The sequence below is a fragment of the Ornithodoros turicata genome, unplaced genomic scaffold (assembly GCF_037126465.1).
Source record: "Ornithodoros turicata isolate Travis unplaced genomic scaffold, ASM3712646v1 Chromosome69, whole genome shotgun sequence".
In the NCBI taxonomy this organism is placed as follows: Eukaryota; Metazoa; Arthropoda; class Arachnida; order Ixodida; family Argasidae; genus Ornithodoros; species Ornithodoros turicata.
In genome coordinates, this window is record NW_026999390.1 from 553,876 (window position 1) to 567,194 (window position 13,319).

General features: G+C 47.9%; 1 long non-coding RNA gene across 1 annotated transcript; it reads left to right on the forward strand.

The window, feature by feature from the left end:
* The first annotated feature begins 320 nt into the window (after positions 1 to 320).
* On the forward strand, positions 321 to 6,030 carry LOC135374529 (uncharacterized). The gene is made up of 3 exons (XR_010416940.1): positions 321 to 468; positions 3,858 to 3,914; positions 5,971 to 6,030. It is a non-coding gene; the product is annotated as an uncharacterized LOC135374529 (long non-coding RNA).
* Positions 6,031 to 13,319: the final 7,289 nt, after the last annotated feature.

Consider the following 13,319-nt stretch of genomic DNA (forward strand, 5'->3'; position numbering starts at 1 on the left):
GGGTAATGTAATTTAATTAATTTCTAACTGGAGTAATGAGTAATGTAATTTAATTACATTTTTGAAGTAATTTACCCAGGTATGGTCACAGGGCACGTGGAGATCCGGGTTGGATCAAAGAAACAAAACACAAATATCACTGCGTATGTGTTTCGCAGCCTCGTTTCCAGGTGGTGGAGCCCCGTGGTGCTACGTACCAGGAAGCGCAATACACGCGCGAGCTCAACTGCCAGCCCTCCCCCCCTTTTTTTCTGACTGTTTTTTTGAACTGCTACCGCATGCTCCACTTGTTGTACTCGGTATTTTCCTACATCTGCATCCACATGCGCAAGTGGCGTATGTACGTTTTGCGTTGTACGTTTTGTAACTCGAATGTCCCAGTTTCTGTTCGTCATTCCGCAGGGTCCGTGTGAGAGATCATCCTGCACATATTTTTCACGCTATTCTTCAAGGTTGACTCTGTAACACGTATGTGTTTTCATATAATATTTCAACATTCTGAATTCTGTTGTTGGCTCCACTTCTTTATTAAGGAGCGTAAACGGTGTTTCCTTTTTTGCTCACTGTACTTTGCCCATGTGTGAACTATTTTAGGGATTTTTACGCGATTGTTGCAGATATTGGACGCTTATTCGTGATATTCTTGCATGTGGCTTCTGTGGCGTGCATATGTTGTCATGGGCACGTGAATTTTTTTAAAGTCAGAAAAGGAAGTCCAGAACTCTCCAGCAAGACGTTTGCCTTCTAAAAGAAACAAAAGCCAATTAGAGCATCGCTGCAGGCAAATAGCCTTTTGGGAGCTGAGGAAAGGTGCAATTGGAGGATGGCACGGTACACTCCAGAGCTGTCCCATAGAACTAACCATACATGTCCTAGAGCACTGCACGGGTCCGTGGGCCGAGCCGGGTAAAGCCACTTTTTTGCTGGCCTCGGCTGGGCACGTGTTTGACCATTATGGGCCCGTGCAGGTACATTGCCTGGGCTATAAGTCGGGATCGAGCCTCTGTTACACCACCGTTTAGCCAGTATCAATTTAAGAGTCCGCAACTCTTGGCCGGGGCCGGGTAGCCTATAGCTTTCTCGAGCTCGTGCCGGGTCTCGGCCAGAAACCTAGGAATTCTTCGGGCTTGGGCCGGACCCGGGACAGGTATGGAACAGACGGGCGAGGACCGGGCGGGTAAATCAAAGGAAGGCGAGGCTCGCGCCGGGAATGGCCCTAGGAACGCGGCTCGTGCAGTGCTCTAATCTATCTACGCATAGCAGCAACAAACAAGGAACATGCATCACATGACCCGGGCATCACCAAGTCGGCTTCTGGAGTCAGGCTATCCTGTCGCCTCCTTCTTTGTGTTTTCTTTGCAATAAACCTATATCCCCCCAGGCATCACCCATCATTTAATAAACTTTCACATCCTCCCCAGGCAACCCGCAAGGAGGCCAGCAGGAGCATGGAGCTTTTCGCTCGCATGTTCGTCTTAATACACTTCTGGTTATACGATACGGCTGCGCCTTGTAAAAATGGCACTTAAGACAATCGAGAATACATGACTGCGCAAGCCATGTTGTCGACGAGGGTCGATTACCTCTGTATGCAAGGTTAGGCGATCTAGGGGAAGCTTCTATAATCTGGATCACCGCATAAAATGGACCGATGACATTTTCGCCGAACTGTGCGACTGTAAGCTCTACTGAGCAGTGACAGTCACCATGTAGACGAATGCAATAATAAAGGTAGTATCGGTTGCCGTCGCGTTGAAATGCCAGTAATACCAGTAATGCCAGTAATGCCAGTAGTATGCATCCATGGCTTGCTTGGACGGATCTCAACCTGCCCATTGTGCCTTGGGGTAGTGGGCCGCACCTCATGTGGTGAATCTTCCCATTCATCATCATTAATTTATCTCTTGTTGTTGTTGTTGGATTGCTTGTACGCTGTGAGAATGTCGTAGGAAGGATATTATGACTTGTGTAGTCCGGCTTTTGAATCACTCCATGTAATTTGTGTGTGTTTGTATCCTCTGAGACATTCTGCGTTCTGTGATGCTGCTGTTTACACTCTTGTGTACTGCTGGGAAGTATACATGCACTAAGAGTTTTCTGAGGAGCAGTTTTTCAGGTACTCAAGAACAGTTTTCGTTGGATGGTAAGACATGGGGCTAGTTGACACATACCGCAACGGCTGACGTAGACGGCACGGCAAATTGCGCCGTTTTCTCGCCGAAGCGAGCATTCTTACCTCTATTGGTTCACTACGCGTGTCTTTCATTAGACAATGGCACTTTTGCTGTATTTTGCATTGGGACTAGAGTTTGGATTTACTGTCATTGTTGCCTTCCAGATGCCATGTAGACATATTGTGCGGGACGTCAGCTGTGTTAAAGTTAGTGGAGCTCAGAGAAAGTGGCCTAATTTGGTCCACGACATCTCCAGTGACTATAGTTGGGCTATGACACGACTAGCTTTGCGTACTGTACACGTGACTTCGCCTCGTATAATTTTTTTATCTGTGCATATTTGGTGTACGCTGTACGACAGGAGTTTCAATGAGTGGCTTCATGTGTGATTGTCGGCGGGCCTTTGAGTTGTAATGCTTAAAAAAAAAGAAAAGGAAACAAAGCCTTCCCGTTGGAGGTCCAGGAACGTCAATGTTGAATTCCGGGATCAGCTTCCTTTATAAGACCACTAGAGGAAATTCCTAGAAAAAAAAAAGAGATAAATTGTATCGAGAATGCAATGCCGTTACCGAGATATCCGTGGCCGATTTTGTTCTGGTTCGGGCTTAATAGTTTAGGCGTAAATCCCGTTTTCCATTAGGGGTTCCAGTTTAGGCAAATTTACCGGCGGTATTAGTAATAATTTGTTACCACAGGAAAACTTGCCTACATTCGTATTGATGTTGTGGTAGCTATAACGCCTCTGGCCAACCGTTCAGTGTCTGACGAGTACATGTATATACTCTAAGAAGAAAGGAGTAAAATGGGGAGTAATTGCAACCAGTGGCGTTTGCACAATACTTGTGCACACCGCATCATGCGGTTGAAAAAAAAAAAACGAAAATAATTGCTTTCGACATTCACAATACGATTATACTGTGATGTCCAATGAGGTGGTGCCACGAGATTGGAAGGATTTTGAAAAGCTTATACTTTGGAAACCATTCAAGTGTGCCGCTTAGATAGACGCCATGAACTGTAAGAACTTTCGCGATCGTCACACTGCCCCCCCCCCCCCCACCATATATTATTTTCCCTTCGGGTTTACACGATTTGCGTGGGTCGGTCAGTGGCAGGTAGGGGGGCTCCGGCCCCCCCTAGCCCGCCCGTGGGTACGCCACTGATTGCAACTTCTAGACCCCTAGATTGCATTTACTCCCCATTTTAGTCCCCCGATACTGACATTTACACTGCAAATTGTCACTGAACGTCGCAAATGGCCTTCTGAATACAATAGTCTCCGTAAATATGTGCTCTTGGTCGATCTGATGGCCTACGGCTGTATAACTTAGCCAACTTTGCAATTTTGCACCCACACAGAGTAAGAAACAGTTGGCGCTCCTTTCTTAGCAAATTGTGTTCGATGTATGTATGTCGCAAGATTTTATACCACTCGATATATCACGGTTGACGGTGTGATTCAAACGATTTTCATGCATGCACACGAATTACTTACCTGGGACTCTTGGAACAGAGCGTGAAATATTCAGTGACATTCATTTACTCCCGAAAGGGACTGTTTTTTGTGGCAATGCATTTAGTGTCCACAAGGAGTATTTTTTTCCTTAGAGTGTAGTTTAGCATGCGAGAGAAAGAGGAGTGGTGTGACAAAAAGATAACTGAGGTGTTGATCTTCCTTTGCAGTGAAGCCTTCTACGATGTTCAAGTACACCTTCTTCTGTCTGTTCGTCTGCCTAATTGGTAAGCGTTGGTTACACGCCCTTATTCTTACAAGTTGTCTCGCGACGTAAACCCACGAATGATCACTGCCATTTTATTCTTACAGAAGTAAGGTACATATACAACGAGTTTTCGATACATCACCCCACTTCATATTTGACTTTTTTTCTTTCTTTCGAGAGCTTCATTTTGCAATATTTCTAAATTCGAAACGTACGTGCAGCGACAGTTCCTTTTGCGTCGAAATCTTGGCACATTTTTGTACCTCGAGAACCAAAGTTACCCCCCCCCCCCAGGAAAATGTGACCTGATGTGATTTGAAGGTTTTTTTTTTCTTGTGTGTGTGTGTGTGTCGGCCACGTTAGTTTCGTGTTGCAATACCGGTATGGGTTCGTTCCGTTAACGAAAAGAAAGAAAAAAAAAGGAACGAAATACGTTACTCAACAGCGAAAACAAACGAGTTCTCGTTCCTCGTTAAAGTTGGCGTCCGTGAGGAATCCGGAATTCTAGAGTTAACGTGATATCCACTTGAAGATGACTTCCAGCCTGCCTTCGTAACCGACTCCAGTGACGTCGGTACGCGCACTGTTGCCTGAATTCTGCTGGGAGCGCGAAGCCGGGGATGCAATATCAAATCAAATTCAATTTCTAATATTTCCGACTGGTTCAAAACGAAATATCCCGGCTACATGTATATCAGGCACCCACTATTACCATCACACCTACAGTTCAACGAAGTTTTTTTGTCCGGACACCACCTTTGACGGATTACTTCTCCGATACTAAGGGTGTCTGCGCAGCCGTTCCGACAGGGAGGTGATAGCCGGAGTCACTAAATAGGCTACGCTTCAGAGTACCGACACTGAGTTCCAAGAGCGAGCATGCGCCATATTGTTTCCGCGCCACGCTGCGCACGCGCACAGCTCAGGTTAACGCACGATGCCACCTATCGTGCGCGGGTGAAATGTTCCTTTCCTGTACGAGCACCAGTTGACGGCCTTGAGCTCACCTTGACATCTTCTGGACGCTCTGGTTGACAATACATGGATTACCGCGCAACAATCATACACGCTTCTTAATCCCACAGCGAGCATTACGTTAGCCGTTTTACGATCCTCAAATGGGGATGATACCGGTGTGGTGCGGAAACAAGATGGCGGTCCTGCTCTCCCTTAGACCTCAGTGTCGATACTCTGAAGCGGAGCTTATTTAGTGACTCTAGTGAGAGGGAGAGCGCCTTCGCTAAGGGGAGGGCTGGGCTCCGAGCTGCAGGTCCCGGGAGCTAAGCTATATAATGGAGCGAGGGCCAAGAGAATGTTTTTTGAGCTCACAAGTGCGCATGATTTTTTTTTCTCCACTCCTTTTTTTAATTTATTTCCACAGCTCCCGGTGGCGGGGGAGCACTTCTTTTCGTTTATCCTTCCCTGGGCGGGAGCTCGCCTCGAGAAGGCTTTGTATGTTTCACGCTGCCAAATTATTAAATCAACTTATTTTCATTTTAAGTGATGTTTCACATTGGATTTACTTCGAGATGCATTCGGTGGCCCAAATGTCCATCGGTTATTTTCCAAGCAATCCGGGGTAAAGCCTAGCGTCGTCCGCTCCGGGTTCATGGCTTTCACCAATGCATGGAATGTCCTTAGAACATCTCTAGCACAGTCAGGAAGACCACAAGATGGTTTTATGAGGTCAGTGACGTGATTATCTGGAACCCACTAGCTCTTTACAACTGGCTCCGAACACCACGTGCGAAGCGTAGGGACGGTGGAACCATTTCAGAAGGTGTCTACACTGAAGCAGAAAGGAACGGAGGGGAGGGGGGGGGGTTGATAGAAAAGTACCGTATTCATCAGTTTTGTAAGGAAATCCGTGACGAGGTACATATCTGAGACAAGTAGCTCAGTCTTTACTTCATTCCTAATAAAACTAAACGATTTACCCAGGCCAGTAGCGTACCAGCCTGCGCTGAAACGCACTACAAGTGCCTGCTTTCAGTATATTTTTTGTACTCACTAGCACATTTATTCGCTCATGTGAACATTCTGCACACTCCCCACTAATCTTTTTTTTTTTTTAGTTCTCGAAGTCCTGGTTGGCGCACAGGAAGGAGGAAGTGGTGGACTCAAACAGATCGCAGGTACGCTGCGCGTTCGTTGGAATCCTCATAACTTCACCCTGTTGCAAAACAGATACCGCTACAGCCTTTTCGTGTTAACGTCATTCGGGTCTCGAATGACATTATTTTTACGAAGTTTGCGTCACACGACATTTGCTAATGATATTAAACGCCATGATGTCGATGCGGCCCACTCACTCAGTAAAATATAAGCTATGCAGCTTTTAAAAACTGAACCCCTCTTACACATGCTGAAAATGCATGTGCTGTAGGGGAGACGGCTGTTTAAAATCCGCACTTCGTGGTTTATCTCATCTCAAATCTCCAGGTGTTGCGAGACTATTTCTTTCGAGTGATAAACACTTGCAGCACGTGGTCCACCTTCAAATATGATATTGGCACAACACTTTTAAGCGCAGCAGGGGTAACATGGGCCGCGGACCTACACTGTTAAAACATAACTTCACCACATAGCACGCTCCTGGCCAACCATCATTTCCGAGCGATATCACTCTGTGTCCTGATTTGTTCAAAACAGGGGGGAGGCGCCTATCTGGGACAAGCATAATGTGTCCCAGATAGGCCCCTCCTCCCATTTTCAACAAATCAATACACAGAGTGATATCATTCTGAATGATGGTGGCTATGAGCGTGCTATGTGGTGAAGTTCTGTTTTAACAGTGTACTGACATGCGATTTTAGCTAACCGTGTCCCCAACAGAACATTCGTCCCTCGTTAATATGTACACTTTCGTCCTGAGCAAAAAAATTGTCCATGAAGTGAATCGTTCATAATATCCAACCAGACAGCATTAATTGTGAAAAAAAAAAGAAAAAAAAAATCCGGTTATCACCGTCTGCTTGTGCATGTACATCGTGGAAGTCGTAGTCGCTGGAATATCCGCAACTTTAATTGCTTGAGGCTCATTCTCGTTGTCTTCGAAGAATTGCAGCGCTGTTTGCAGCCCTTCCCGAGGCATTGTTGCTGTGACAAGAGGCTTAGCACTGCCCGCATTGCCACAGAAAACGTCCAACTAGTTTTAGGAACTCTCGTCGGATGCCGGTTGCTCCATCGTCTCCGGAGTTGCGTCGTAAGTCAGCTCCTTTTCGGTGTCCGTTTCGTCGAAATTGCTCAGGTGCTCGGCTCCAGCGTCCGGGTCCACTATTACGTCAGAGCTATTACGTCATCATGCCCGCTCCAGAATCATCCCCCGCATCACATCCCAGGCATAGCACGCTCTGCGCCAACCGTTGCTACGTATGATAGGATTATCGCTTCTGATTCCAAGAGAAAGGGAGGCGTACGCCTTTTTCTGTCAATTTGAATACATGATAACTGACACAAAAAGACGTGCGCCCCTCTCTCTCTCCCCGAATCAGAAGCGATAACCCTATCATTCGTGGCAATGGTTGGCGCAGAGCGTGCTAAGCAGTGAAGTTGAGTTTTTAGGGTGTACTCAAACTGATAAAAGGAGGATTCTACCCTCTTAAAAACGAACTTCGCCGCATAGCACGCTCGTAGTCAACCATAATCTCGAATGATATCGTTATCTGCCCTCATTTGTTGAAAACGAGCGTGCTATGCGGTGAAGTTCATTTTTAAGAGTGTAGAAGAAGGGCGTGTCACCCCCTGTCAGGGGCGGATCTAGTGGGGGGGGGGGGGTCAGGATGTCCTGATCCCATCTTCAATTTCTGTCTTCACATAGTGTTGAATTGACCTCGATTGCGTCCCTACAGTGCTGGGCAAGGCTGGACCCCGCTCTCAGAAAAATCTTGGATCCGCCCATGCCCCCTGTTCTCTCCAAAGGTTGCCGTCATGGGAAGGTGTCCATAATAGCTAAACAAGGATACATAAGGTTCTATGGGGTCGGTCGCCGTCTGTGCAGTCCATTGTCCGAAAAGCAAAGATTCATATTATCGAGACACCATTACATGGGAAAAGTTTCGTTCCAAGAAAATCGTGTCCATAATTCGAATTGTCCATATTAATCAGGGACGATTGTAATATTCTGTAATATAATAATATCAGGTAGGTCTTCCTCTGGAGCAGTTCTATGTATTTAATGTTGATGTTGGAGTATTTAAATAACATGTTCAGTTAACGTATTTGTCAACAGTTGCCGAATCCAAAAGCAGGATAATGGCGGCGCCTCAAGTTCGGCTCCCATCAAAAGCTCACAACAGCGCCCGCCTCTTTTGAAATTCAACATTTATTTTCATCGTCATAAATACGTAAAAGGCTCTCCTCACCCAACCTTACTTTACCTTACCTTCTCACCTTACCTTGGTCAGTCTCGACGGGTGGCATTCTACATGAACTGACCCACTCCCCAACGTGTGAAATACGTAGAAGGGTCTCCTCACCTAACCTTAGTCAGTCTCGACGGGTGCGCATTCTACATGAACTGACCCACTCCCCAACGTGTGAAATACGTTGAAGGGTCTCCTCACCTAACCTTAGTCAGTCTCGACGGGTGCGTATTCTACATGAACTGACCCACTCTCCAACGTGTAAAATACGTAGAAGGGTCTCCTCGCAAAACCTTGGTCAGTCTCGACGGGTGATATTCGACATGAACTGACCCACTCCCCAACGTGTGCAATACGTAAAAGGCTCTCCTCACCTAACCTTGATCAGTCTCGACGGGTGCATATCCTACATGACATGACCCACTCCCCAACGTGTGCAATACGGGAAAGGCTCTCCTCACCTAACCTTGGTCAGTCTCGACGGGTGCATATTCTACATGAACTGACCCACTCCCCAACGTGTGAAATACGTAAAAGGGTCTCCTCACCTTACCTTGATCAGTCTCGACGGGTGCATATCCTACATGACATGACCCACTCCCCAACGTGTGCAATACGGGAAAGGCTCTCCTCACCTAACCTTGGTCAGTCTCGACGGGTGCATATTCTACATGAACTGACCCACTCCCCAACGTGTGCAATACGTAAAAGGGTCTCCTCACCTTACCTTGATCAGTCTCGACGGGTGCATATCCTACATGACATGACCCACTCCCCAACGTGTGCAATACGGGAAAGGCTCTCCTCACCTAACCTTGGTCAGTCTCGACGGGTGCATATTCTACATGAACTGACCCACTCCCCAACGTGTGAAATACGTAGAAGGGTCTCCTCACCTAACCTTAGTCAGTCTCGACGGGTGCGTATTCTACATGAACTGACCATCTCTCCAACGTGTAAAATACGTAGAAGGGTCTCCTCGCAAAACCTTGGTCAGTCTCGACGGGTGATATTCGACATGAACTGACCCACTCCCCAACGTGTGCAATACGGAAAAGGCTCTCCTCACCTAACCTTGATCAGTCTCGACGGGTGCATATCCTACATGACATGACCCACTCCCCAACGTGTGCAATACGGAAAAGGCTCTCCTCACCTAACCTTGGTCAGTCTCGACGGGTGCATATTCTACATGAACTGACCCACTCCCCAACGTGTGCAATACGTAAAAGGGTCTCCTCACCTTACCTTGATCAGTCTCGACGGGTGCATATCCTACATGACATGACCCACTCCCCAACGTGTGCAATACGGGAAAGGCTCTCCTCACCTAACCTTAGTCAGTCTCGACGGGTGCGTATTCTACAAGAACTGACCCACTCCCCAACGTGTGCAATACGTAAAAGGCTCTCCTCACCTAACCTTGATCAGTCTCGACGGGTGCATATCCTACATGACATGACCCACTCCCCAACGTGTGAAATACGTAGAAGGGTCTCCTCACCTAACCTTAGTCAGTCTCGACGGGTGCGTATTCTACATGAACTGACCCACTCCCCAACGTGTGAAATACGTAGAAGGGTCTCCTCACCTAACCTTAGTCAGTTTCGACGGGTGCGTATTCTACATGAACTGACCCACTCTCCAACGTGTAAAATACATAGAAGGGTCTCCTCGCAAAACCTTGGTCAGTCTCGACGGGTGATATTCGACATGAACTGACCCACTCCCCAACGTGTGCAATACGTAAAAGGCTCTCCTCATCTAACCTTGATCAGTCTCGACGGGTGCATATCCTACATGACATGACCCACTCCCCAACGTGTGCAATACGGGAAAGGCTCTCCTCACCTAACCTTGGTCAGTCTCGACGGGTGCATATTCTACATGAACTGACCCACTCCCCAACGTGTGCAATACGTAAAAGGGTCTCCTCACCTTACCTTGATCAGTCTCGACGGGTGCATATCCTACATGACATGACCCACTCCCCAACGTGTGCAATACGGGAAAGGCTCTCCTCACCTAACCTTGGTCAGTCTCGACGGGTGCATATTCTACATGAACTGACTCACTCCCCAACGTGTGAAATAGGTAGAAGGGTCTCCTCACCTAACCTTAGTCAGTCTCGACGGGTGCGTATTCTACATGAACTGACCCACTCTCCAACGTGTAAAATACGTAGAAGGGTCTCCTCGCAAAACCTTGGTCAGTCTCGACGGGTGATATTCGAGATGAACTGACCCACTCCCCAACGTGTGCAATACGTAAAAGGCTCTCCTCACCTAACCTTGATCAGTCTCGACGGGTGCATATCCTACATGACATGACCCACTCCCCAACGTGTGCAATACGGGAAAGGCTCTCCTCACCTAACCATGGTCAGTCTCGACGGGTGCATATTCTACATGAACTGACCCACTCCCCAACGTGTGCAATACGTAAAAGGGTCTCCTCACCTTACCTTGATCAGTCTCGACGGGTGCATATCCTACTTGACATGACCCACTCCCCAACGTGTGCAATACGGGAAAGGCTCTCCTCACCTAACCTTGGTCAGTCTCGACGGGTGCATATTCTACATGGACTGACCCATTCCCCAACGTGTGAAATACGTAAAAGGCTCTCCTCACCTAACCTTGGTCAGTCTCGACGGGTGCATATCCTACATGACATGACCCTCTCCCCAACGTGTGTAATACGGGAAAGGCTCTCCTCACCTAACCTTGGTCAGTCTCGACGGGCGCATATTCTACACGAACTGACCCACTCCCCAACGTGTGCAATACGTAAAAGGGTCTCCTCACCTTACCTTGGTCAGTCTCAACGGGTGCGTATTCTACATGAACTGACCCAATCCCCAACGTGTGAAATACGTAAAGGGTATCCGCACCTTACCTTGGTCAGTCTCGACGGGTGCATATCCTACATGACATGACCCACTCCCCAACGTGTGCCATACGGGAAAGGCTCTCCTCACCTAACCTTGGTCAGTCTCAACGGGTGCGTATTCTACATGATTTGGCCCACTCCCCAAAGTGTGAAATACGTAGAAGGGTCTCCTCACCTAACCTTGGTCAGTCTCGACGGGTGCATATCCTACATGACATGACCCACTCCCCAACGTGTGAAATACGTAGAAGGGTCTCCTCCCATAACCTTGGTCAGTCTCAACGGGTGCGTATTCTACATGAACTGACCCACTCCCCAAAGTGTGAAATACGTAGAAGGGTCTCCTCCCATAACCTTGGTCAGTCTCGACGGGTGCATATCCTACATGACATGACCCACTCCCCAACGTGTGAAATACGTAGAAGGGTCTCCTCCCATAACCTTGATCAGTCTCAACGGATGCGTATTCTACATGAATTGGCCCACTCCCCAAAGTGTGAAATACGTAGAAGGGTCTCCTCCCATAACCTTGGTCAGTCTCGACGGGTGCATATCCTACATGACATGACCCACTCACCAACGTGTGAAATACGTAGAAGGGTCTCCTCCCATAACCTTGGTCAGTCTCAACGGGTGCGTATTCTACATGAACTGACCCACTCCCCAACGTGTGAAATACGTAGAAGGGTCTCCTCACCTAACCTTAGTCAGTCTCGACGGGTGCGCATTCTACATGAACTGACCCACTCCACAACGTGTGAAATACGTAGAAGGGTCTCCTCACCTAACCTTAGTCAGTCTCGACGGGTGCGTATTCTACATGAACTGACCCACTCCCCAACTTGTGAAATACGTAGAAAGGTCTCCTCACCTAACCTTAGTCAGTCTCGACGGGTGATATTCGACATGAACTGACCCACTCCCCAACGTGTGTAATACGGGAAAGGATCTCCTCACCTAACCTTGGTCAGTCTCGACGGGTGCATATTATACATGAACTGACCCACTCCCCAACGTGTGCAATACGTAAAAGGGTCTCCTCACCTTACCTTGGTCAGTCTCAACGGGTGCGTATTCTACATGAACTGACCCAATCCCCAACGTGTGAAATACGTAAAGGGTCTCCGCACCTTACCTTGGTCAGTCTCGACGGGTGCATATCCTACATGACATGACCCACTCCCCAACGTGTGCAATACGGGAAAGGCTCTCCTCACCTAACCTTGGTCAGTCTCGACGGGTGCATATCCTACATGAATTGGCCCACTCCCCAACGTGTGAAATACGTAGAAGGGTCTCCTCCCATAACCTTGGTCAGTCTCAACGGGATGCGTATTCTACATGAATTGGCCCACTCCCCAAAGTGTGAAATACGTAGAAGGGTCTCCTCCCATAACCTTGGTCAGTCTCGACGGGTGCATATCCTACATGACATGACCCACTCCCCAACGTGTGAAATACGTAGAAGGGTCTCCTCCCATAACCTTGGTCAGTCTCAACGGGTGCGTATTCTACATGAATTGGCCCACTCCCCAAAGTGTGAAATACGTAGAAGGGTCTCCTCCCATAACCTTGGTCAGTCTCGACGGGTGCATATCCTACATGACATGACCCACTCCCCAACGTGTGAAATACGTAGAAGGGTCTCCTCCCATAACCTTGGTCAGTCTCAACGGGTGCGTATTCTACATGAACTGACCCACTCCCCAAAGTGTGAAATACGCAGAAGGGTCTCCTCCCATAACCTTGGTCAGTCTCGACGGGTGCATATCCTACATGACATGACCCACTCCCCAACGTGTGAAATACGTAGAAGGGTCTCCTCCCATAACCTTGATCAGTCTCAACGGATGCGTATTCTACATGAATTGGCCCACTCCCCAAAGTGTGAAATACGTAGAAGGGTCTCCTCCCATAACCTTGGTCAGTCTCGACGGGTGCATATCCTACATGACATGACCCACTCACCAACGTGTGAAATACGTAGAAGGGTCTCCTCCCATAACCTTGGTCAGTCTCAACGGGTGCGTATTCTACATGAACTGACCCACTCCCCAACGTGTGAAATACGTAGAAGGGTCTCCTCACCTAACCTTAGTCAGTCTCGACGGGTGCGCATTCTACATGAACTGACCCACTCCACAACGTGTGAAATACGTAGAAGGGTC